The sequence below is a fragment of the Pinus tabuliformis genome, chromosome 6 (genome assembly GCF_031772625.1).
Source record: "Pinus tabuliformis cultivar Carrire ecotype Pingquan chromosome 6, CPIR1, whole genome shotgun sequence".
NCBI lineage: Eukaryota > Viridiplantae > Streptophyta > Pinopsida > Pinales > Pinaceae > Pinus > Pinus tabuliformis.
Genome location: NC_142292.1, coordinates 1,090,342,591 through 1,090,369,998, shown reverse-complemented (window position 1 = coordinate 1,090,369,998; position 27,408 = coordinate 1,090,342,591).

The following is a 27,408-nucleotide window of genomic DNA, read 5'->3' as shown; positions in this document are numbered from 1 at the left end:
CTGATATCCTCGAGGGGGACCTTTCCTTGGGCGAAGTAGGGGCATCTTCAATGATGATCGGGCTGCTGGACGGAGGCTGTGGCTTGCCCGTCTTTATTCTCACGCTTCTTCGAGCTTTAAAGTATAGAGGGGTCTCCCTCTTTCTCTTCTCCTTTGGCTTAGGAGGTGTGCTGAGGGCGGCCAGCACAGCTGCTGCCTCCCTTTCACGAATGTCAGCTTTCTTCTCCTTGGGTTTCACTTTTTCGGGGCTTCCTGTAGAAGACCCTGTTTTAGTCAATTTCGGGCTTCCTGTAGAAGACCCTTTTTCAGTTAATTTCGGGCTTCCTGTAGAAGCCGGTTTCGGCTTTCCTGTAGAAACAAGTGTCACCGCCTTGGTTTGCTTTGCTGCATGGGTTTTGCTTTTTGACTTGGTTGCGGTCGCTGTCGAGGCACTTTTGCTTATGTGGACCTTCTCAGCCTTGTCCACTCTGCCTTGCAACCTTTTCTCTCTTGTTGTCAAGATGGGTGTGTCATCTTTCTCCTTGTCACCCTTTTTCTCTTGTTTCTTTTCTTGCTTTTTCTTCTGCTCTGTGGTCGGGGTCTTTTGGCCTTTTTCTTTCTTCACTGCGGGCACTGACTCTTTCTCCTCACTGCTAGATGAACCGAGCTCTTCGGTTAGCATCTTTATGTCCCCATCCTTTGTCAAGTTTCTGAAGGCTTCCCATGAGAGAGGAACCTTGTATGTGTGGAGCGCATCCTCCACAAGGAGTTTGATGAGTCCATGGTGGGCTACCTGGTCTGGTGTGCCTTCTTTTAACTTGGTTGCACACTCAATCAGATACTGTAGTAGAAAGTAAGGGAGTCTGAGTTTGTTTTCTACAAGTAGATCCATGTGGTGCCGTAATTCAGTGAGTAACCGAAAATGATACCCGTATACAATGCTAAAACGGCCTTCGCAGGTGATGTACTTCATAATTTTCAGGCTCACTTCATCCCATGGTGGCAGTAAACTGGTTCTACGAACCCCATTTTTGTCTTCTGAGAATTCCTCCTCTGGTGGAAAGAACTCTTTCTTAGCTTGTTGGCCCAATTTCCTTTCTTCTTTATCCCATGGTAATCCCATTGGGAGCTCCGTAACTCGGCTGATGAATTGTGGGGTGAGTTTGAGGCTTAAACCCCTGAAGTTAACGGTGGCCAACGTTTTAGATTTCGGCCTCAGAGCTTGCAAAAACTCTTCTGCCACTTCGTCGTCATAGCCCTGCAATTTGTCACAGAAGGATATCCATTGTGCTCGTGTGAAGAGCTCTGCCACCTCAGGATTTTCTCTTAACTTCGTTGAATCAGTGGGTTCCCTTCTGATGAACCCACCCGGCATGGTGAAAAACTGCTGCGTTAGCTGGAGGTGGAAAATGCGGAAGAAATTTGGTCTACTGGAACAGAGCGTAGGACTACGCCTCTGTCATGCACATAATTCACAAAGCTTATCCCCTGAGAACCTTTAACACAGCTAATTACACTGACATCCTGTAGGACGACAGTTCATGCACGGCAGACAACATTTGCAACAATTTCCTACGACCAGACTGTAGACGACGATTCTTCCACCTTCAAAAACCAATTGCATGGAGAGTTCAGGCTTACCTTTTTAATCCGCCACCTTTTGACGTGAGGAACCTGACTTCCTGTAGAAACATCTTTCCTGTAGGAGCAGCACGCGATTTCCGGGGGATACTGCAGTGGGTCTGCGCTCTTGGTGTTGCTTCACAGGCGTTCTGATGGCCAAAGACTCGGAGTATCGAGCTGCAGATGGATCCGGATGATCACTCGAGTCTCAAACGGTGAATGATAAATGCATGGGGTGGCAATCTAGCCGATTAGATTTGAATCGGTAGAATCCGTGGCGCGGGGGTGAGCTGTCCCTGCCAGACCGTTGGACGACGTCATCCCATCATTTTCCTGCGAGTTCCCTTACTGCCGCATCATTCCCCGCAGATCCGCCGCCGTCTCTTCTGTTAAACTCGTTTTTTTTGATGGGATTGTTCTCACGTGTGTACTGTCCGTTTCTTTTGCCACGACCGCCACCCAAACATACGACTAGACCATTAACTGATCGACATGGCCATTCGAATGGCCATACAACTGCTCAACCCATTCACTTCACACTTGCAAACATTTTCAAAGTAAAATTCATGCAATTCGTCGGAAGAAAGGGTCGAGACACTTACCTGTGCGGTCGCAACACGATTTTTCGGTCCTTGGACGATGATGAGTGAATTTATTTGCTGCTGGTGGATTTGCACAGGCCCGGAGGTTCATATTCACCGGCCGCTGACGATGGATTGGATGCTTCGGCTGCATGCACCCGTGTTTTCATTGTATATGGCAGGCGCTGTGAATGGTGTGCACTCCAGCGGGCTTAACTGTTACGGGACTCCTGCAGGATGTCCTGTAACAATTTTTTCCTCCTCGGGTGCATGCTGCACGACAAAGGCAATGGCCCCACGATCACGCTCACAGAGCTCATGGATGGCTGGGATGGATATGGTATGACATCTCAGCATTTTTCCATCTCAAAAATGGATTTTCTCTTGATAACTCAATAATCTGCTTTGATGGTGCAGGTAACTTCATTGCATGTCGATAGGGATGGTAGAAAGAGGTGACAACAGTGTATAAGGGTGCCAACAGTAGCTTGCATGCGTCCAAACTGACCCTTGGTCGTTAGATCTCCTCATAAAATGAATTCTGGGCCGTCCCGAACTTCTACAGGAAGTTTCCTGTAGAAATACAGAACTTCCTGTAGAAAAGTTGTGTTTCCTGTAGAAAGTCTGCACCTTCCTGTAGAAAGTCTGCATCTTCCTGTAGAAGACTCAAGCCATGATGAAATTGTGCACATACCTTGGAGGAAATGAGTATTCTTGGAGGAGGTGCTGGTGAGGTCTCCTGGCAGCATGATAAGGATCTTTGGCTTTGCGTTAAAAGACCTCCTCTCCTTCATAGAACACCTGCAACCTGCATGCATTTTCACATTATAAACTTGTTGTCCCTATCTTTTTGCTTATTGTCTTCTTTTCTCTTTTCTCTTTTTTCTCTTTTTTCTTCTTTTTTTTTTTTTTTTTTTTGAAAAATAGCAGGGGCGCCTCAATGAGGTTTTCACCCTTGCCATCTGCCTTAAGCGCCTCAGAGAGGTTTTCACTCAAGGATCTTTTTCAAATCTCCTTTTTTTTGAAAGATAATAGGGGCGCCTCAATGAGGTTTTCACCCCTACCACCTGCCTTGGGAGCCTCAGAAAGGTTTTCACCCAAGGATCTTTATTATTTATTATTTATTTATTTATTTATTTTTGATCTTTCAGGGTATGCCCAAAGCAGGGGCAGAACCCTTCTCTATGACCAACACTAATTTCTCCATAGTTTTGATGAACTCTTGTCTTGAGAGAGGTTTCCTGTAGATCTTCAATCGATGCCCATTGACAAGCATGGGGATGGCTTCTTCATCAATGGTTCGAATAAGAACAGATCCATTGTCATGGCATTTTTCCACTGCATATGGTCCTAGCCATCTGGTTCTCAACTTCCCCTTGAAATCTTTGTATCTGGAGTCATACAACAAGGCCCAATCTCCCGGCTGGAATTGCTTGTCATGGAGGTGTTGGTCATGCCACACTTTTCTCTGAAGTTGAACCACTTCTGAGTGAAGGAGGGCCTGCATCCGGTGCTCGTCCAGTCCATTCAGCTGCAATAACCTTTCTTGTTGTGCATGGCTGAGATCTAGATCTAGCTGAGCTGCCATCCTCAAAGTGTTGTATTCAAACTCAATGGACAGCAAAGCTTTCTTCCCATAGACCAGCTCATAAGGTGTGAAGCCGGTGGTGGTCTTCAAGGTGGTGTTGTAAGCCCATGTGGCCTCAACCAGGCGATCTGCCCAATCTTTCCTACTGCTGCTCACCACCTTAGTCAAAATCCCTTCCAATGCTCTGTTGGTGACTTCCACTTGCCCATTTGCCTATGGATGATAGGGGGTGGAAGTCCTATGCTTGATTTTGTGGTGAGCTAGCAGGTCTTCAATCAAGTTGGATGTGAACTAGCTCCCTTGATCGGTGACCAGCTCTCTTGGGTAGCCAAATTTGTAGAAGATGTTTTATCTTAAGAACTCGGCCACCTTCTCTTCTGTTACTGCCTTGATTGCTTTAGTCTCTGCCCACTTTGTCAGATAGTCAGTGCACACAATGATGTAAGACCTTTGCCTCGAAGGAGGGTTGATTGGACCCACAAAATCCATACCCCACTTCTCAAATGGCTCAAGAGTCACTTGAGGTTGGAGGGGCATCTCATCCCTTGGAGTCGGTTTCCCCATTCTTTGGCATCGGTCACATTGGCTGATATATCTTCTGACATCTTGATGAAGTGTGGGCCAATAGTAGCTTGCCTGCAGGATTTTGAAGGCAGTCCTCTTTGCTGCAAAATGTCCTCCACAAGGCCCATCATGACAGGTGAGGAGGATATCAAAGACTTCCTCCTCCCTTACACAACGCCTTAAGATCTGATCAGGGCCAAGCTTGAACAGATTGCCCCCGATCCAAGTAAATGAGGCACTTTTTCTGATGATTCTGCTCTTCTCTCTTGAAGATAGGTGCGGAGGGAACTGTGCTGAAACAAGGTAGTTTGCTATATCAGAAAACCATGGAGAGAGTACTGAGATAGCAAACAGATGTTCATCGGGCATCTGGTCATCCATTGTTCCATCCTCATCTGCAGACAAATCCAATCTAGATAAAAAGTCAGCAACAACATTTTCTTTACCTGGTTTGTCAACAATGGTCAAATCAAACTGCTGCAACAAAAGTAACCATCTAATAATACGAGCATTCACATCTGGTTTATTCATTAAATATCTAATTGCAGCATGATCCGTATGTACAAAGGTTTGATAGCCAGTGATATAATGTCGGAACTTGTTCAGTGCATGGACCACAACCAAGAATTCTTTCTCGGTTACAGTGTAATTCAGCTCGGATTTGGACAAGTTTTTTCTAACAAAGTAAATGGCATATGGAAGTTTTTGTTCAACTTGTCCTAAAGCTGCCCCTATGGCTTTGTTCGAGGCATCAGTGTGGATGTGGAAAGGTAGGGCCCAGTTTGGACCTCTCAGGATTGGGGCTGACACCAACTTGTCCTTTAATTCATTCAAAGCCCTCTGACAATCGTCAGTCCATTTAAACTCCACATCTTTTGCCAACAGACCAAACAATGGCGAGGCTAGCTTGCTGAAGTCTTTAATGAATCTCCGGTAATACCCTGCTAATCCTAAGAAACTCCGGACATCCCTTACCTTTTGGGGAGGTGGAACCTTCTTGATGAGAGCAATTTTGTTAGGATCCACTTGTAACCCTTGGCAAGAAATGGTATGGCCTAGCACAGTCCCTTCAGTCATCAGGAATTCACATTTTTCAGGACTAAGGGACAGGTTCATCTCAATGCATTTGGTTAGGACCTTTCCTAGATTGGACAATGCTTCCTGGAAGTTGGACCCATAAGGAGTGAAGTCATCCATATAGATTTCCACCGCATCATGGACCAGCTCCGAGAAGATGCTCAAGACAGCTCTCTGGAAGGTAGCAGGAGCATTGCATAGCCCAAAAGGAAGAACTCGGTAGGCAAAGGTACCCCAAGGACAAGTGAAGGTGGTCTTATCTTGGTCTTCCAGGCTGATTTGGATTTGGTTGTACCCGCTAAACCCATCCAGGAAAGAGAAAAACTTCTTTCCTGCCAGTCCATCCAACACTTGATCTATGAAAGGTAGAGGGAAATGGTCTTTCTTGGTAGCTTTGTTCAGTTCTCGGTAGTCCACACAGATTCTCCACTTCCCATTTTTCTTGGGAACCAACACCAGAGGGGACACCCATTCACTATCTGAGATGGGGTAAATGAATCCGACATCCAACAGTTTTTGCAATTCTTCCTTGACAATGTCCTTAAGGGCTGGATTCATTCTCCTCTGAGGTTGCCTAACCGGTTTACAACCCTCTTTGATGTATATGTGATGGGTACAGACCGAGGGATGGACTCCTTTCATCTCCTTATAGCTCCAAGCAAAAGCATCTAGGTGACTGGCCAACAGGCTACACAACTCCTTTTCCTAGGAAGGAGATAGGGAGGAGCTGATCTTTAACGTTCTCTCAAGGCCGAACTCCACATTCTTGACTCTGGGAGTAACAGGGTTGGTGGCACAAAGGTCCACTAAGGTGCTGGCTTGGGCGTCCTCCACCAATTTCTCTAAGGATAGTGCACTGGAAGGTGGATTCTGGATCAAAGTCTCAATCAAGTCATCCTCGGTTGGGGGGTCTCTTCTAGTGGTATCTAGGGTGCACAAAGGTGCTGAGTACACCTCATCCTCTTCTCCTTCCTCCAACCATAGTGGTAAGTCATGCTCTAAGGAGGGTTGGGCAGGAGGGTATAGGACTAGCTGCTTGGACATAGGACCATTTTTGATGGTCATGTTTCCTGCACGACAACTTATGTAAGCATCTGCAGTGGCTAACCAAGGCCTTCCCAAAATAAGAGGATATCCAGTAAGCTTTGCCTTGGGTTGCAGAACCAAGAAATCTGCAGGGTATTCCCAAGAGTCGACAGAGACCAAGACATCCTCCACAATCCCTTCGGGAGTCACAGTGGAGCGATCTGCTAGTTGCAGTACTGTCGAGGTCTTCCTCAAGGAACCCTGAAGATTGAGTTTGAGCATGGTATCCCTGGTCATCACATTAATGGCAACCCCCAGATCAATCAAGGTGTGAGGTATGATGGTGCCATTGATGTGGACATCTACTACAGGACTCCCAGGATCTAGGTACTTTGGGCAGATGACTTGTCCTAACATAAGGTCAGACAGTTGTCCTAAGACATTGATGGTTGAAGCATCTCTCTTTCGCCTGCCTGGGTGTTTAAAACACTTTTCCTTAACCATTTTGTTGTATATTGGCACATCCTTGATGGCTTGGAGAAGTGGTATTTTCACACACAACTGCTTGAGCTCTCCCAGAAGCTCATCCTCCTCTGGGTTGGGTTGTGTGGTGGCTGTTAGTCTCTCAGGAAAGGGTGGAATAGCCTTTGGTTCACTTTCCTGTTTGTCCTCCTCGTCCTCTGGGGGAGGAGGTTGGCGATCCGGAAGAGTCTTTCCAGATCGAAGATTGATCTCCTGGATCTCCACAGCATAGGTAGGGCATGATGTTTCCCCAGTGTATACCTGCTGGGCCTGTCTATTGTTGGGGTTCGGGTTCGGTTGAGCAGGCATTTGAGGTTGCCTTGGAGGAGCAGGAGGTAATGGTTGAGGTTGAACTGGTGGTGGAGGCAAAATGGCGGGAGGAGTGTTGTACTGGGGCCTCCACCCCAACTGAGGTGCATTCCACTAAGGTTGTGGCTGGGCATACGAATGATATGAATGAGTAGTGGTTTGAGTAGGGTACTGAGGTGGATAAGACCATGGAGGAGGCATAGACCAGGAAGGATGAGCAGGGGGACCCTAGGAAGGCATAGGAGTCGATTGGTTGGGGCTGTAATAAGCTTGGGGTGCCCCTTGCATCCCCTGCTGGTAAGGTCTAGGTCCTTGTGGCCTCCTTTGGTTGAGGAAATAGAGAGGTTCAGTGGGAGCTTCTGTCCCTTGGTACATAGCTTTAAGCCCAGGTAAGGTTGGACATTGATTTGTGGGATGGTCCTCCTCACAAACGAAGCACACTTCAACCGAATGCAATGGGCATTCGTTCTTAGGGTGTCTCCTTGTACATCTAGGGCAGAAGATAGCCAAGGCCCTCTCAGCTTCTTCCTTCTTCTGCTGGATCCTGAATGTGTCCAGTTGCATGGCGATGGTCTGTCTCACCTCACTCTTAAGATCTTCTAATTGATTTGCAAACTCATGCTTGGAGAAAGGAATACCAGCTGAGAGAAGGTTTCCTCTACCTCGTTTCCGAGCTGCCCTAGAGTGGTTTCTAAACACAGTCTTGATGTCCTCATAAGGCAGCTGGTAAATATCTCCCCCAGCTAACATGTGAAGGGTATCTAAAAGGTCTTCAGGGACTCCTCGGAGCAGGACCAACTTGAGGGATTCAGGGTCAAGTGTGCACCTGGCCCGCTTATAGCTAAGTTGGAACCTCTCCTCATAATCCTCTAAGGACTCATCATTTCCCATGGTCATCCGAAAGATTTCTCCCTTGGTTTCCTTGGACCTACAGTAGTCCCGGTACTTGGTATTGAAAGCTTGATGCATCTGAGCCCAAGTGGTGATACTATTCCCAGGTAAGCCCATGAACCAGCGTAATGCTGCATCCTTAAGAGTTGAAGGGAAGAGTTTCAGCTTCTACTCATCTTCAGTATAGTCATAGGTTCTACAAAGGACAACAAACTCAAACAGGAAGGTATCAGAATCTTCAGTAGTCAGTCCATGGAAGTGAGGCAGAGCGGAGGGACTAATGTTTTTCATTTTCATGTCTCCATTGGTTTCTCGGATGGGGAAGGCACCTTCTATTCTCTCATCTTCTCCTCTATTGTAAGCCATAGCTTCAGATGGGATGGTCTCTAATTCTTCTTCTGCTATAGGATCTTCGTATATCTCAGGAAGTTCACCTATAGGTTCTTCTGGATCATTGTCACCAAAGAAGAGAGAAGGGTGACTCAGTGATGTGGTGGGGGTGTTGGGTAGGAATTTGCCTGTTTTATCTCGATTCCTACGAGGCATGAAATGGAAAGACTTTTTGATTGCTTTTGTTTTTTCTTTGGTACCTGCAAAACTGAAACAGATTGATCTACAACTAACTATCTTGCTGAAATAAAAATGCAGAATTGAAATGAAAGTAGGAAAGGACTAATCTACTTTGCTCAAATGGAATTGCAGGAATGGAAATGCTAGTCTACGCTTGCAGAATTGAAAGGCTAATCTATGCTTGCAAAATTGAAATTGCGGAATTGAAATGCTAATCTATGAAAGCAGGAAATGTCTATGCTACTTTTGCAGAATGGAAATGAAATAAACTACTTGGCAGAAGGCAAGAGTAAGAAAATAGAAGAAAAGCAACAATTACTAATACTCTGACGCTTCCCCGGCAACGGCGCCAAAAAGATGGTGGGCTCCAGTATTGTAGCAATAATGCTACAACTCCTGGAGCTTCCTTCTCTAATTTTATCAACCCGGTAGTTCGTAACAAACTTGGAAGCGACGGTGCTATATGCACAAGTACTAGCTCTTGTCGCAGCTGTCACTTGGTCAGCTGGCACAAGTCCACTAGGGCTCAAGCCAACTTCTATATGTTCTCAGAAGAAGCTTTCTAAATGATGAACGAAGGCTATCTCAAAGGAAATTAACCTACTTTTCAAGAATGAACTGAAAGCCAACCAAACATGGAAACCCTAGTAAACCCTAATCTGACTAGCTTAATCCTTATGATGCAATGGTGGGAATGCAACTTCTAGAAATGATGCCATTACTTCTAGTGAGATGAGATGCATGAATTTAAACTACTTCCATTGAAGAGAACACGTTTTTGTATTTTTTCTCAAGTGGGTGGAGTTATTATGATTGTGCTTCTTACTGGGTCTTGACTGTGCAGGGGTAGTTCAAAGGGGAGGAAGGCTTGGGAATGGTCAGGAGGACTCTGAGAGGTTCCAGGGGATCCCTCACATCATTCCACAGAAGTCCACAATGTTCAGGTGCTTGGCAACCGTGTTTGCAGGCTTCTACAGGATGTCTGCAGGGGATCCTACAGGAAGCTCGGGATTTCTACAGGAAGTCTGCTAACTTCTACAGGATGTTCTGCAGTCGGAGTTTTGGGTGATGGAGGAGTGAAGGAGTTGTATGGATGGATGGGTAAGACGAAAGAGGAGCTTGGGATGGCCTATGGACAGAGAGATGAGGTGGGGAAGGTGTGTGTAAAGCTGGCTAGTCTAGAGGAGGGTAGTAGTAGTGGAAGGTCAAAAAGATTGAGCAACGTGGGCAGTAGAAGGGTTGGAAGGCAAATGAGCTGAACAGAGGATGCGTAGGTGGCTTAGGCATGGTTTAGAAGAATAAGAACACGATGAAGTGGTGCTGCGCAGTGTAAATGAAACAAATCACCCTTATCTTGCATGTAAACGAAAGTTCACCAACCTATTCTAACTGTTTTATTAGGAATCAAAGAACAGCAATGTAAGTTGAAGGGAATTCGTGCATGATGCTGAACCAAAGAGTCATTACTCAAGATATAATCGTATGGACAATTCTGCAACCGAAAACATTACATCAATACTTGCATGCATATGTTAAAACAGTGTTTTTGGCAGTTGGCACGGTCTACACTTCCGGTCCCCAAACAGAGGTGAAAGTGAGCATGCATTCAACCTTTTTTTGAACTCAATGTAGCTTCAATCTCCCTACGCTAATTCTGAACTACTGAAACAACTGTATTCATGAAACTAACCTACATAACCAAACCAAAACAGTCAACTCAGCAAACTGTATTTTTCAAGTGCATGTAAAGGAAAGAAATGCAATGATAAAAGAAAGACAAGTAACAATACAAAGAAAAGGAGGTCTATTGCTCTCAGGTTGGGCCCTAACCTGAGAGCTATAGCTCCTCTAAGAACTCAGAATTGAATCCAAATCTGCCTGCCTTTTATTAAAATATCATAATCATGAGTCTAACAACATGCCAAAATTGGCTTACAAAGAGCAAAAACGGAGCTACAACTCGTGGTTCAAAATCTACAACAAAAGTTCAAGAGTCTCCTCGAAGGCTACAACCTCAATATTTATACATGATGAGGGCCAAACTGGCCTCCTCAATTAGTGGGGCTTGGCTGTCCAACTAAAAGTAAACTGCTATTCCTATAGAATCTGTTGGCTGCCTTCTAGCTCGGTGGTGATAGCTGTTGGAGCTCGGAGTTGGGGTGGAGATCACGAGGAAGGTCATTCAAGGCTGTGGACAACCTCCCTATAAACCCGCAATGCCACCTTGGTTGTCTCCTTGTCTTCATTTGCGTGGTCTTTGCTCCATTTAATGTCAAAAAACCTGAAATCATCATGTATTAGCCACATAGGCATAATGACTGCCCTTCTTCCTACAAATAACACGAATATACTAAGAAATGATGCATAAGTGATAAAAAATGAAGGGTTGAGCAAGGTAAGTAGGCCAAATGAGCCCAAATTGTTACCAAAAATTGGGGCTCATCAAGGACCAGCCCAGAAAGCCACCATTTAAACCTCCCAGTGGCAAATCCAAAGCAAAATGGAAAGGGAAGGAGAAGAAAACAGCAGCAGCCAAAGAGGGAGAGTGGCCTTATTGCAATCATTGCAAGAAAGAATGCCATGATGATGATCATTGTTGGAAGCAGCACCCAGAAAAAACGCCCAAAAAATTTTGGAGGAAAAGGGAAGCAGAAAACAATGGCAGCAGCATAGCAAGACCTTAGATCAGATTCAGGAGATGAAGCGCTGGTTACAACAGCGGGAAGAAAAGGTACCTTTACACCTCCTGGTGATTCTAAATCAAAGGGAAGCACCATTTCTGTAGATGATTCCATTTCAAATGATAGAAAAATAATTGAATTATTTCATATCAGAGTAGTAGTAAACCATACCAAAGTAGAGATTTTGTTTGATACAGGGTCCCAAGCAAATTTAATTGCAGAATCCCTGGTAAACAAGCTTGGCTTAGAAACAAAACCGCACCCAAAGCCTTACCCGTTGGGATGGATACATGATAAAGCTAAATTGAATGTAACCTAGCAGTGCAAGGTAAAATTTGTGATTGCTTCTAAGCTAGTAGATGAAGTAGAGATGGATGTTATACCGCTAGACATTTTTGGCACGGTATTGGGGAGCCCCTACCTGTATGACATAAAAGCTGTCTTTTTCCACCATGAAAATAAATACCACATCACTAAGGATGGGATAGAGTACATAGTGTGGGCTCATCAAAACAAAATTAATGCCAGCCTCGTAAGCACTAGGTAGATGAAACGGCTGGTGAACTCCAGCAAGGCATGCACGCTTATGGTCGTCAGGGAAAAGGAGGCCGAATTCACAGATGCATTCCAAGGCTACGATGGGAAGCATAAACAAGAATTGATGGATTTAATTACTAATTATAATGCCTTGTTTCAGGAGCCACGGGGACTACCTCCACAGAGGGATATCCAACACGAGATCCACCTGTTGCATGATGCCCCTCTGTCGAATATCGGAATGTACAGAATGTCAGCAGTCTAAATGGAGGAAATCAAGCGTAAAGTGCAGGAATTGATGGACCAAGGCGTGATCAAGCCGAGCTCCTCTCCATGCAAGTCACCGATTGTTCTAGTGCCAAAGAAGGACGACAGCTGGAGTTGGATCAATTAAAAAATGTTGTATATTTCACAAAATTGGATCTGCGCAGTGGCTGTCACCAGGTCCGAATTGAGGAGCAGGACGTGTGGAAAACCGCTTTCAAAACCAAGTAGGGGTTGTTCGAATGGATGGTAATGCCATTCGGGTTGTGCAACGCTCCAGCCACCTTTATGCGGGTTATGAATCATATATTTCAGCCTTTCATTGATGAGTTTGTTCTTGTATATTTAGATGATATATTAGTTTTCAGCAAGAGTTGGTTTGAACATATGAGTCATGTAAAGAAAGTGCTTGATGTGCTGAAGAAAGAAAAACTCTTTGTAAAATTGTCAAAGTGTGAGTTTGGGAAAACCTCTTTGGGTTACCTAGGTCATATTGTTGGTCATGGTTAGTTAAAAATTGATCCCGCTAAAGTTGAAGCAATTTTAAATTGGCCTAAGCCTACTAGTGTAACTGAGGTCCATAGCTTTCTAGGTGCAGTCCAGTATTGGAGGAGATTTATTGCTAATTTCTCTGTTATTGCGGTACCTTTGCACACATTGACAAGTGTGAAACAGGTCTTCCAATGGGGAGGAAGACAACCGAAGTCCTTCAAAACATTGAAGGAAAAAATTAGCACCGCGCTAGTCTTAGCATTACCCAATCTCCAACAACCATTTGAGATCGAAACCGATGCCAACAGTTATGCCATGGGAGAAAAAGAAGCCAATTTGTTACCATTCTAAGAAGTTTTCTCAAGTTGTGATAAATTATCCCACCTATGACAAGGAGCTTTATGCCTTGGTGCAGAGTGTGAAAAAGTGGAAACACTACCTGATCGGCAAGGAGACCATCATCCATACAGATCATCAGCCCTTGCAGTACCTTTAGTCACAAACCAAGTTGCAGAAAACTCGTCATTTCAACTGGATGGGCATTCTTCAATAGTTTCATTTGGTAATACAGTATAAGAAGGGCACTAGCAATAAAGTGGTTGATATGCTATCTCGCCCTCCTATTTCTGCTTCTATTATTTTTCATAATGCTTCGTTGTCTTTTGAAAGTGCTGAATAATATTCTAATGATGATGACTTTAAGGAGGTTTATGCAAAACTAACCCATGGTTCACAGGTGGAAAACTATCACTTGCAGGGGAAATTGTTGTATCACCTTGGTAAATTGTGTATTCCCACAGGAGAAAGAGTGCATGTAATTCGAGAGGCCCACACCTCTCTTGTGTTTGGACACTTTGGTGTCGAGAAGACTTTAAGTCATGTACAAATATTTTTCTTTTGGCCTCATATGAAAAACATTGTGACTCGCTATGTAAAGGGTTGTGTGATGTGTTCTGTTTCAAAGCCCTCTAATAGAAAACTTGGGCTCTACACACCACTCCCTATTCCGAGTCGTCCATGGGAAAGTGTGTCAATGGACTTTGTAGGAGGACTACCTTTGTCTAGGAAGGGTCACAACTATTTGTATGTCTTCGTCGATCGGTTTAGCAAAATGTGTATTCTTATTCCTTGTAAAAAGCAGATTACTGCAGAGCAGACTGCTTCTCTTTTCTTTCAGTATGTTTGGGTCCACTTTGGATTACACACATCAATTGTTTCAGATCAAGACTCTCACTTTGTCGGGGAGTTCTAGACCAGCTTGTGGAGGATGATGGATACCAAACTGAAAAGAAGCATGGCATTTCACCCACAAACTGACGAGCAAACAGAGGTTGTTAACCGTACCATGGTACACCTATTACGAGGCTATTGTGGGAAACATCCCAAGTTGTGGGATGAACATCTCCCTTATATACAACATTCATATAACTGAGCAGTGCATTCATCGACACAGCGGTCACCATTCGAGAGATGCTTTGGTTACCTGCCAAAGGACCCTTTAGACTTGGTCTTTGGAAGGGAGGATGGCTCTAATGGATGTAATGATAAAGACAAAGCTCAGCAGTTCATTCAGCGAATCCAAATGATTCACCAAGCAGTGCAAGAGCAGTTGGAAAAGAGTCAAGCACGTTATAAGGCTCGACATGATAAACACTGGGTCAACCATCAATTCTAAGTAGGCGACAAGGTGTGGTTCCACATCAGCAAAGACAAGATGATGGGAGAAGGAAAGAAGTTGCGGCTAATCCTGTACGAACCATTCACCATATTGGAGAAGATTGGGAACAATGCCTTTCATCTTGACTTGCCAGTATATATGCAAATGTACTCAGTAATGAATGTGGAGAACCTAAAGTTGTATGAACCACCTTTGCTCATGGACACTGATGAGGTTGGCACAGTTCCTACCATCGATGATTTTGCACCTGAATATCTCAATGAGTTGCCCGAAGACATCATCCTCGACAGAAGAACCAGGACTTCACAGCGAGGAGATATAGAATACCTTCGAGTTGGATTCAAGGGAATGCATCCCAGCAAGGCCAGATGGTTGGAGAAAGAGAAAGTGAGGGCACAGTACCCTCACTTTCCAATTGACTAATAAAAATCTTTTGGCGGTCCAAAAGCTCCTCAATGGGGAGGATTGATCCAGGTGGATCTTCAAATACAATGGCATGGAAACTTAGAAATCAAAGTGATCGAACTAAAGTCAACTCAGACTAGAGTGTAGATCTCATCTCCCTGATTCCAACGGTGCAAACGGTACTTCAATCCGAGTCCGGATGATGAAGTTATTGCAAAAAGAAGGGCTCTTCAATCCTTAAGAGAATGAGGAATTTCCTTTGAAAAATGGGTCTTAAAGCCTTAAAGGCAAATCGCAATCGAAGGTTGCATGAGGGCGGACTTAAGGTTTGGGCCGTGGAACCCCCGATCACCAATCTCCGATTAAATTGGATCAGCGTATCGGAGGCCATCGCAATTGGTAGTTATATATATAAATATGTGGATATCGGCGAATGGGCAATGCGATCAACAATTAACCGATCGGTGGAACACCCAGGGTGATATATGTGCAGGATGCCAACACGATTGACCAACGTCGATATCGGCGGCCAATATTCCCCTGTGAACAAGACCTATGGACCAGCGAAATGGCAATCCGCGACCTCATCGCGGACCCGATACAGACTATAAGCCCGATTTAATAATATTTGAGGTCTAGGAATATGGTTTTTGGACAAATTTGTAGTGTTTTTCGAGGTTTTGAAGCCTTATCAAAGCAACTATAAACAGGCCATTTTCAGGAACAGTTGCGCTCGTCGATCCTTCCACTCTACCAACCTCTCTTATTAACCCGGCATGCCCCATTTTAAATGGGATCTTGTCCAAAAATCCTTTACAAAAGAAGATAAATGGAAGAGCACGGAGGGGAGGCGTGTTTATGGTTACAGCACGCTATTTCGCAGAGGCCAAGAGAAATTATTCATCTGTTTGAATAGTTACACACTACAGCCATCTTCTACAGCTGTGGGAAGCTTTGGTGCTGCATACCACTCCATCTCTGGCATTCATTTCATAGCCATCAGGTAGATTGGAGGTACAAGCCTCTTTATGGATAGATTGATGAATGTAGTTCTATTTATTCATGCCATTTAATAAGAAAGGCCTCCCCATTGTTGAGCTGGGCCCGGAGACATAGTCCAAATTAGACGAACTCTGTTATCAAGCCTTGGTGTCTTCTTTTTGTGCCTTTTTATGTGTTTTCTTCTTCTTTTCATATGTGCACATTTGTGTGTTAAGCTGCAATTTTATATGCAATTCTTTTCTATACATCTATAAGCGAAAACATCATGGATCAGTAGATCTGTGCCAAGAATGTAAAAAAAAGTAATGTAGAACTCAATAGACCAACCATCTGGGCCTGGGCTCTTATTTTTCTTGAACCATTTTAATGTGGCCTCAAGTTCTCCCATAGTGACCTCCCTTGTATGTTCTAGTGCCTCATCCTGGTCCACAAACGTAGGGAAAAGCTCAGTTGTGCACATAACTTCCACCAAGTTATCAATATGAGGAGCCTTGTAAATGCCTTTAAAGTGTGAGGTGGCTAGGTTAGCCAGATTGCTGGATGATTGAACTGTGTGCCCCTGTTCATTTTGCAGTTCCCATATAGTATTAAAGGCCTTCCTTCCATTAGAAAATTTGTGATAAAATCTGGTGTTATCATCACCCTCCTTTAGCCAAATCGCCCTGCTTCTAAGTCTCCAAGTTTCTTCCCTGTCCTTTAGTATTTGAGTCCTCTGCTGGATAAGGGAGGTGATCATATCTTTGTGGTCCTGAGAGTAAAATGTGCCTTCAGTGTTTTCCTCATATCTGGAGATTTCCTGTTCAGTATTTCGAAGCGTGAGATCATCCTGTTTCCTTTTCTTGTGTGCCATGGATAATTACTTCAACTCCTTAAGGTTGCGATCAAACCCATCAGCGATATCCTCTCCTTCCCCAATCGGGTGATTAACCCAGTAATTTGATACAAGTTTCAAATATGTGGGGTCTCATAACCAGGAAGAGTTAAACTTGAAGGGTGCCTTAATTCTGGGATCACCACCATCCAGTTCAAGAAAGATAGGTCTGTGATCAGATATGCCTCCTGATCCCACCCATTGTCTAATCCATGGGACTTCATTGAATAAGGCCTCCTTGATGAGAAATCGATCCAGTCTCCTGGCTAGACTGTGTTCCCCAATTCTATTGTTCCTCCAGGTGTATTGAATCTTTGCAGAGGGGATGTCAATCCAGTTGTGATCCTCCAAGAGGTTTGAAAAAAAATCAGACAGCCCATCTACCTGAGCCTGTTGACCCCAAGATTCCATGAAACCAATAGAGAAATTTAGGTCCCCTCCTAGGATGATATTTTCTTTCTATATAATTGAGGAGCTAAGAAATTTCCTCCAGAAATCAGCCCTGTCATGACAAGGGCCATATGCAATGCTAATTATGTATTCTGCCTCTAAGGTGGCAGAGTATATGTTAGCCCCCAAGTGTCTGATTCCCCCCAAACCCTCTTCAATTCAATGGTGCGATTCTTAATTCCTAGAGAAATGCCTCCAGAATGGCCTGAAATGTCCAGTGCATGGAATGACCAACCAGGCAACCATGATTCCAATAGAGGGATAATAGTGCTGGACATGCCTAGGGTTTCTTGTAGAAATATGATGTCAACTGTAATCGATGAAAAAAGTCTTCTCAAAGCTAGTTTTTTACCAGGGCTAGCTAACCCTCGACAATTGAAGGATAGGATCTTCATGGGGGGGGGGGGGGGACTAGGGTATTCCTTGCTCTAAGAACCCTGTCAATTGTTTGTTGTTTACCTTGCACCACCTCTTCACCCACCAGGTGCTTGGCTTTGGAGAGGGATGATGGTCGTCCCCTGGGAGGTTTAAGAGGTATGGGGGTGACCTCCGGATCAAAACCCACAGCATCTAGCTCTTGAAGTCTGCCCTTTGAACGCAGAGGATATCAGGATATGGAGGCTACCGAATGGGATGGTGGTGGATGGAAGGGCGCTGAAGTAATGGATGGATGGGTAAATGAAAAGATCGTGGGGGGGCTTCAAAGGTGCATGCCACATTGATGGGATGAGTCGGCTTGATACCATGATTAATCAAATGACCCACAGAGGGGGGAATACAGTAAGATGTATGTGGATTAAGTGCAGATGAGATCAATGTGGGATTTGAAGTAACTGAACAATTTGTTACAGCTAAAGATGAGGTGGGAGAGAAAGAAGAAGTAGACATATCCGTGGAGAAGACATCTCACTGAGCCGCCCAAGATCTCGTCAATGGAGGGGAGGGTGGTTGGTAAGGTGCCTTCCCACGCTTCTTGTTTTATCCTTTAGCAGTGTCCACTTCCGAAACTTCATTTGTCGTCTATTGTTCCTCTGTATCCTCCACCTCGATCGGCTACTGTGGATGAAGTTCCAGATTTTCAAAGGCCTTGTTTTGTGCCTCTTTCTTATCCTTGTGATTCAGCGGGAAATCCCCGAAAAGGTGTCCAACCTTATGACATCTCCAGAATCAATAAGGCACTCTTTCATAATCCAGTATCTGCTTTTGCGAGGAGGATCTCCATTGAATCATGATTTGTTCCTGCAGTCCTCCTCTAGTGTCTAAGTGCACCAAAATCCTTGCATATGCCATCATACCCGTGGTCTGGAATGATTTATCATATTCCATGTATGTGCCCAGCGAGTTCCCAATCTTTCTGAAGATATTTTTTGACCAAAATTGTAGTGGCAAACCGGTAGCCTGATCCAAATAGGTCCAACCCCAATCTGTTATGTCTCCAGGTCAAATAAGGGCATCCATCACTTCAACAAAACAGGGGCATGCTCAAAATGCCAGTAGGAGGACAGTACCCAATTCATGTGGTCAGGTTTGGCAAACCTCAATGCGAACCAACCTCACATGAATGTTTTAACAAAGGGGATGTTGACCAAGTGGTGCCCCCAAACCTCTGAGACCCAAGTCTTCAAGCATGCCGCAGTGTAATTATGACCCCTAATTCTACCGACAAGAACCCTATCTGCAAAATCCATGGTGCCGCCCCACTGAATATCCTCCCTAAGCCTCAAAATTACATCCTCCACCTTGGTATTAAAACATTTATACTTCTTCAAGGGTCATGGCTCACCTACAGAAGGGTGATGTTCCGAACCTCTTTCAATATGCTCTGTTACTTCCACCAATGGGTTAGGGTTTGCAAGGATGACATCCGAGAGTGGCAGAATGGTCATGAAATAGCCTGATGGGGAAGCAGAAGAGAAGGGGGGGTTCAGGGGAGCCTGTTCAGCAGCGGCATTGGTAACGACAAGTGAAGTGTGGGTAACCGAGGTCGGCGGAGGGTCATGAATAGGACCAGAGTCATCGGGGCTAGGGTTAAGGCAACCCGAGATAAACCCCAAGGTAGATGGTGATGGAGGAGGTGAGGAGAGAGCCGACCAGGTTGGCGGATCGTCCGGTAAGATAACCGCAGGGTTAGAAGGACCAAAAAATTGTGGAAGCTTAGCAATGGTGCCAGTCAGAACGTCACTGTAAGTTAGCAAGCCCTCCGATGCTGAATGCGTGGACATCCAGATGGATCCCTCCTCCAGCGGGTCTTCCGAGTAGTCCACTAGGTCTAGGTCCATCGCACCAGCTTCATGCCTTTTGGACTTACTAATGCACCTTCCACATTTCAAGGTTTGATGAATTCCATTTTCAAACCCACCCTTAGAAAATTTGTGTTAGTATTTTTTGATGACATACTAATCTACAACAAGTCTTGAAAGGATCATGTTCAACATGTTGACAAGGTGCTCAAACTATTAGAGGATAAACAATTATATGCAAAAACCTCCCAATGTTTATTTGGAGTACAAGAGGTGGAATATTTGGGTCATATTATATCTCATGAGGGTGTGAAGGTGGACCCTAACAAAATTAAAACCATTAAGGAATGGAAAATCCTCATAACCATAAAGAATCTTCAAGGATTTCTTGGGTTGATAGGGTATTATCACAAGTTTGTTAAGAATTATGGGAAAATAGCGGTACCTAGAACATCATTACTGAAGAAAGATGCATTTTCTTGGACTCCAGAAACAACTAAGTTGGCCTTTGAACATCTTAAAGAGGCAATGTGCCAAGCATCGATCTTACCTACGCCAGACTTCACAAAAACCTTTAGTGTGGAATTTGATGCCTCAGGAAATGGAATTGGTATTTTTTTAATGCAAGAAGGAAGACCCCTTGCTTTTGAAATTCGTCTAATCAAAGGAAAGTATTTACACAAACCTATTTATGAGAAGGAACTGTTGGCAATACTACATGCACTAAAGTAATGGCGACCTTACCTAATGGGAAGACACTTCAAGGTAAAAAAAAATCGTGATAGTATTAAATAATTTTTGGAACAACGATTATCTTTAGAAGAGTAGCAAAAATGGGTGGCAAAGCTGTTGGGTTATGACTTTGAAATAACCTACAAAAAAGGGAAGAAAAATGTTGTTGCAGATGCACTCTCAAGAAGGGATGAGGATGTGGAAGCATTGCTTTGTGTCATTTCTATTATCCAACCTGAGAGGATAAATGAAGCAAGGGATGAATGGAAGAATGATAAAGAGGTGTGGACACTCATTCAAAAGTTGTAGCAAGATCCCAGTACATCTGATACATTTATCTAGAAAAATGATTCATTATGGTACAAAGATCGCTTATATCTTTATAAGAATTCCCAACTCAAATAAAAGATTCTTTTAGAATTGCACATCTCTCCCTTAGGAGGGCACTAAGGATTTTTAAAAACTTACCATAGGGTCAAGAATGAATTGTTTTAGGATGGCCTTAAATTTGATATTTAGAAGTTTGTGGCAGAATGTCTAGTTTTCCAACAAAATAAAGTTGAGACAATTAAGATCCTGGGTTTGCTACAACCTTTAGCCATTCCAAGCTAGCGTTGGGAGGAGGTCTCAATGGATTTTATCATAGGTTTTTCCAAGTCTAAAGGAAAGAGTGTCATCATGGTGGTAGTTCATAGAATTACCAAGTATGCACACTTTTATGCGTTATCTCATCCTTTTAAAGCCAGTACAGTTGCTACTACATTTATGGAAACAATTCAAAAGCTTCACAAAAACCCAAAGATTATAGTAAGTGAAAGAGATCCCATTTTCACGGGAAATTTTTGGATGGAATTATTTTCTTGTCTTAATACTCAATTAGCTCATAACTCATCTTATCATCCTCAATCTGATGGGCAAACTGAGATAGTGAACAAATGTTTGGAAGGATATCTTCATTTCTTTGTATCTGATAAACAAGCACAATGGGTCAAGTGGTTACCTCTAGTTGAATGGTGGTATAACACTTCCTTCCATACTACAACAACAATGACCCCATTTATGGCACTTTATGGATACCATCCACCATCCATCACATCATCTTTAAGAGAAATTTCTAAGGTGCAAGTAGTGGAAGATTACATTGAGCATCAACAATGAGTTCTCCAACTCTTAAAGGATAACCTCACTTTGGCGCAAAATCAAATGAAACAATAGGCAGATCAACATCGCAGTAAAAGACATTTTGATGTAGGTGACTGGGTATTCTTATGGCTACAACCATACAAACAAATGTCTCTCAAGCAAGCTAAGAAGGATAATAAATTATCACCCAAGTACTACAGTCCTTACAGAGTGTTGCAAAAGATTGGTACTATGGCATACAAATTGGAGCTTCATGCATCTTCCCGAGTACACCCAGTTTTCATGTTTCATACTTAAAGAAGGTTATCAGTGAAAAGCTTCCAGTTCAAACAATGTTGCTAGAAATTGACAAAGAAGGAAAAATCATATTTAAGGCTTGAAGAAGTCACGGAAACAAGAACCTGACATCTACGAAATTGAACAATTTCAGAGTATCTCATTAAATGGAAGAACTTACACGCTGAAGATTCCATATGGGAAGATGAGAATTTTATACAGACACATCCATAACTACTCGAGTGTTGAGGACAACACTTTTTTGAAGGAGAGGGGCATCTTATGTCCCTATAATACTAGTGTAGCCCCTTATTATTATTCTTAGTGTAGCCCCCTTATCATTATTATTATGCCCATGTAGCCCCCATATTTTTATTGTTGTGCCCCATAGAAGCCCACTATTGTTATTGTTGCATCGTTACATTATTATTGTTATGTAGACTCTAATTATATCGTGACCCCTTAGACTCCTATATATACAAAGGAGGTCTTGTCATTTGTATCATCCAAGAATTGTTCATTTATGTAATGTAAATGAGTTTTCCCCCTCGAAGAGGATAATTTTTAAGTCGTTCAACTATATTTTCTTCTATTTTGTAAGTTGGTGGTAGAACAGAATCATGTAAAAACAAAACATCTTGGGCTATGCCCATTTCAATATCATAGATTGGTTCACATAAATTTGGGACAAGTAGGTGAGGGGAGTTGGTTGTAGTATTGCCTGAAGAGCATGTTGAACTTCGTTGTCTCAAAGTCATCTAGATATCGTCCACTTTTCGCAAATGGCATTGAATTCATCTTCTGATTTATGAATTAAATTATGATACTCAATCAATATTTCCATTGGGAATGTTAAGTTGGATACCATTTGATAATGATCCATGTAAAGGGCAATAATTTCTTCTTGTACTTTTTGTAACTAAACCTATTGAGAACCATCCATTGCTATAGAGGAGCCAAAGGAACACTATGGTTTTTTTATTATTATCTAGGGGTAAATCAATTCTAATCGAATCCCTTCCACGAGCTAATAACACTAATGCCCAAACACATTATATAAAGTCAAGTAGTCATGGAATGGAACAAGTTTCTATATGCAGAACTTCCACTCCCATTTTCAAATTTGTCCCCAAGTAAATTTAACAACCCAATCCATATTCAAATCTTCATCGTACCCTAACTTATATCCAAATATAACTGTGCATATCATAAGAAACTTAAGTGATACCCACTGAACAACAATGCATAGAGTGAAGGCATCATATAATAGCATTGATAGGAGAAGTCAACCCCACACAACAATAGCATAATTCAATTTCTCGTCATATTTAATCATATACACAAGAACATGAATATCAGGCCTAAGAGGAGACCCAATAAGTATACAACACAAGTAGGATACATGAGATGAGGAAGTAGCTAAATCATATTGCAACCTCTTAATGAATTTCACTTTGTTGAGCTTGAAGAACCATCTATAGCAAATAAATTTGTGAGCAAACCAAAGGAAAAATCTAGACTCACCAAAAGGAGGAAATAATGCACAAAAACCCAATGATCACCCATATTTTTTATGGGAATAAACCTCACCCATGAACATCTTTCTTAATTTCTTGCATAAATGATACAATTCCCATCCACAAAAATGCACAAACTTCAAGCCACAAATAACTTTAAAAATAGAGATACTTTCATAACTAATTTGATAATCTTTATCTACACATGTTGTTGATCCACTGTAACATAGAGAATAGCCACCAAACCATGCCCAGATAAGACACTCGTGATTTGAAATCAATTCTCCTCATAATTCAGATTAGATTTAATAATTTCTCAAAACTATTCCATCTCAACATAGTATAGGTCTAGCATAGTCCTTCCTAAGGGGAGGAGATTAGAAATGACTGATGAATGTCATTATGCTTCTCATAACTTGCTTTAAGAAATTTCCATTCCACTTGACGCATATAAATCCCAGCACAACAAGGGATTCTATATGAGTGTTTCCATAAGATCCCACCATTCTGCATGATTCCACCATAACTACAGATCGTCATACTCACAAATATGACAAAGGTGTCACTTAACCCCTACCTTCTCTAAACTATTAGCTTCACCCATGCATGATTCAGGCCATGAAGTAGCGCCAAGTGTTCCAATGCTTTGAAAATACTTATGGTCCTTTAGGGACCCTTATTGACCTTGGTCAATAAAGAGTTAATTAAGGTAGAGGGAAAATGATAACTTTATTGTTGAGATTGATTTCTCGTATATTCAATTGAACCTCTTTATTGGCCATGATAACAAGTTTTTTATTGTTAACCCTTAGCACATGATAAAATTTAGTGAAGAGAAAATGAGGGATGAGGCCTTTGATCTTCTTAATAACATATTTAAGCTTGTTGTCCTAGGGGAGGGTATCAACAAAGATATATTGGATAATTAGTTTTGAATCACCAATCATAATCAGAGAAGAAAGATGGTGATTTGTTGCTATCAGTAGCCCTTTAAGCAGTGCATATGCCTTGGAAAGATTATTGGTGAGATAATTCATACCCCATGCATACGATACTTCAACATTTCTATAGGGGTAAAGGATCACTCCCCCCTCCTTCACTATTGTCATCCCTGCACAAGGTTCATAATTATTAAGAGATGTTGAGATATTGAATCGTAAATGTTTTATGAATTACAATGCAAATAGATAACTACTTTTGAAATAAAGAATAAAAATGATTATTCATTACATTATTTCAAGCATTCAATTGATAATAGTAATCCTTGAAAGTAATTAAATTATAATTATTAACTATTCATTCAAAATCTCCCTATATGGGGTGGGATGAGATGGGCTAGGAGGAAGGGTGCATGGTAGTCATCCCACCAAGCATGTCTAGGTGTGGACATGCCATGATACCCTCCCTGAAGTATGATGTGGGACATGAATGTGAGGCACGTCTGTCCATAAGATTTATCATACCACCGTAGATACCTCTACTATCATTTGAACAGGTGACTAAAATTATGGCAAGGACTACATTTTTAATCAGTGATGATCTTTAAATTTTGGAGAGGTTTGTGAGCACCATCCTTTCCAACCTCTCTAGATATGGTAATGATGGACTCAAGAATCTAATTAATGGTACTTGTGTATGTCATGAGTATAAGAATTATGTTGAGAAGACTCTATGGGTGATAAGGATGAAGTGAAACTCACTTGCATTAAGGATTCTATACTTTCCATTTCAATGTGGAGCAATGTCTTTGAGTTCTAGGAGTGTCTCTAAGAACTTCTTCATGGTCTAGATGTTGTTTAGACCCTAGGCCATTAAATCTTAGGCTTCATCTCCTGACATTCATTACCTCACTCTTCTACTTTACCAATTGGGTGTTTTCTGTTGCTTTAGCCTAGGAAACCCATACTAATATTGGCCTATGGTCTTAGTCTAATTCTCAGAGTCTCAAGCTTATTTGTAGTCACACATAAGAGCTCAAATCCTTTCAAATTACACCCTTACTAAGATGCCTTATTAGCAAGAACACTGCCATCGAAGGGTGGTGTATTGTGAGAATCAAAGTGAAGCTTGTGCTCGTCAATGACTGGAATCCTCCACACGCGAATATCACGAGCTGAATTTGCAGTGCATATAGGGGGAACCTGATGAAGCAAAATGGGATGTCAAAGAAGAGCGTGAGTGTTTTTCAAACACAAACATTAGAGTAGAGACAACCTCCTTGATATTGGACATAGGTCACAACATGGGGAGGCACAACCAATATATGCACATAGTTGGCATGTCGTGGCACATGAAGAATCTATTAGCATGGGTGTTGTTTGAAAAAATGAAGCCAACGAGTAAATCTTGTTAATCTTGGATGAGCTACACCTTCATATAAAGTCTCTTGATCATCACTTGCAAAAAATTGAAGACCACCTAGGCCTCCCACCTAACCCATGAAGCTCCCACAAGCATGAAAAGAGCCAGTTAAGATGGAACCTCTAAACTCATGCCAGCTTTATGTTACATTTCTACAAGTTAAGTTTTTTGCTTTGATCTTTTGATTTTCAGTTTATTAGGTGCAGTTGGTTAAAAAACATGCAATTTTGATTAAGAACTTTTTCAATTTTTGACATGCATTTTGATTACCAAACACACAGTTAAAAGTTTAAGGTTCTGTAACTAGTCTATTTTCCCAAGTGGGAAACCAATGAAAACTAAGACTATGAAGCCTTACATTTTGTGATAAATCAATAAAAAAGTAGTTTCATAAAATTTGTTGCATTGAGGAAGGTATGTTGTTCATATGTTTTGAATGTTCCTTGTTGCGTCATCAAGTGATATAAGTGTGTGATCATGCTTAGAGTCTCTCTTTTTTCCATCTTCATCGCATGGATCTAACACTTAGTCAAACTGGGAAAACTCCGCGACTGTGCCACTCAACATCTTTTTGCCGAACTTAAACTGCGCACTTTGCAGTCTCAGCCCTCAAGCAACACCCTTGTCCCTTGGCACTATGAAATGTGCAATATTTTCCTTCCAGGACTTCAAGCTACACAATCACAGTGCTCAATCTTAGCCTCTTACCTCTAAAATTTTGTAATCTCTCTCTCGTGCCCATCGAGAACTGTGCTCCTGAACTATGCAATTATGTGGTCACCTAACCTCCTCTACCTTCCATAACCGCGCAATAGGAAAAATAAGTGCTCAAGCCCTCAGCTTGGTTCCTTCAACCCCTCAACTGTGCAATTGACTTGTCCAACCTAGCCCGAACTGCACACTACATAGTCTCAAGGCTCAAGACTGAGCCTTGATCTCCTGAGCTGAGTCATGGAGAAGTCAAACAGTCATAAGGGTAGTCCAAGAGTCGCAAGGGAGGTGAATGGTCACCTCATTTTTTATATATACACCTCATTGTACAAGCAAAGGACTTTTCACCTTGGCTTCTCCCATAAGGCATCAGAGAGACAGAGTTAGTACTTTCGGGGAGCAAGTTGTGGCTCCAATGCTCCATTATTGGAGCTAGTGATGTTTGTTGCATTCATGTATTTTGGTACTTTTACTTAATACATGAAGCCTGATGGCCAACATGTTTTCATGCATGGATTATGAATATTTGTAACATTGTTCTATAATTTTTTATGATTCATGCTTGCTTTCACTTATACTAAAGTAGTTTAACTATTTGAAGTTATTTTAGTGTTTATCTTATTGAAAATGTGTTGTAATCGTTGTAACAAATGTCACATCTGTACAGTGATATGGAGTTTAACGGTAAGTTTCGTTGGGTTAAACCCACGAGATGAAGGTTCAAATCTCATTGAGTATATGGCCTATTGTGTCTTGGCTAGAAGAGTAGGCGACCCCAGAGCGGACGTCTTGGCTCTTGTTGAGGCATAAGTTAATTGCTATTGTGTGCAGCTTGCAGGCTATTGCACCTAGCCTAGGTTTATAGTGGCAGCCAGTTGGATTTGATCCTGGGTCTGTTCAGGATAACTCTCACCAGTTACCGATTATCCTAGATTAAAAAAAAAACAAACATCACATCTATATGGACTATTCTTCTTGATGTTAGGTTATTCTCTTTTGCTTGTCTGCACCTCTACTAGTGTGGTACTATGACCTCTCTCTTAGAGGCTCACCTTTCCTCCCTCTGCAGTAGAAGAACCTTGATACACCAACAACCGAACATTCACTAGGCACACTTACTTGCATTTCGCAAAGGCACATTCACGCTTCTATTTCTTTTTGATAACTAAAGTCAAGGCAGATCTATAAGGACATATGGAAACTGGGCCGATACTCCGGAAGGGGCTACTATTCCAAATGGTGTGAGGTCTAATTAGGACTTCACATCAGGGTGACCCCCTTGGTTGACGGATTTCGAACACCATCAACAAATGGCGCT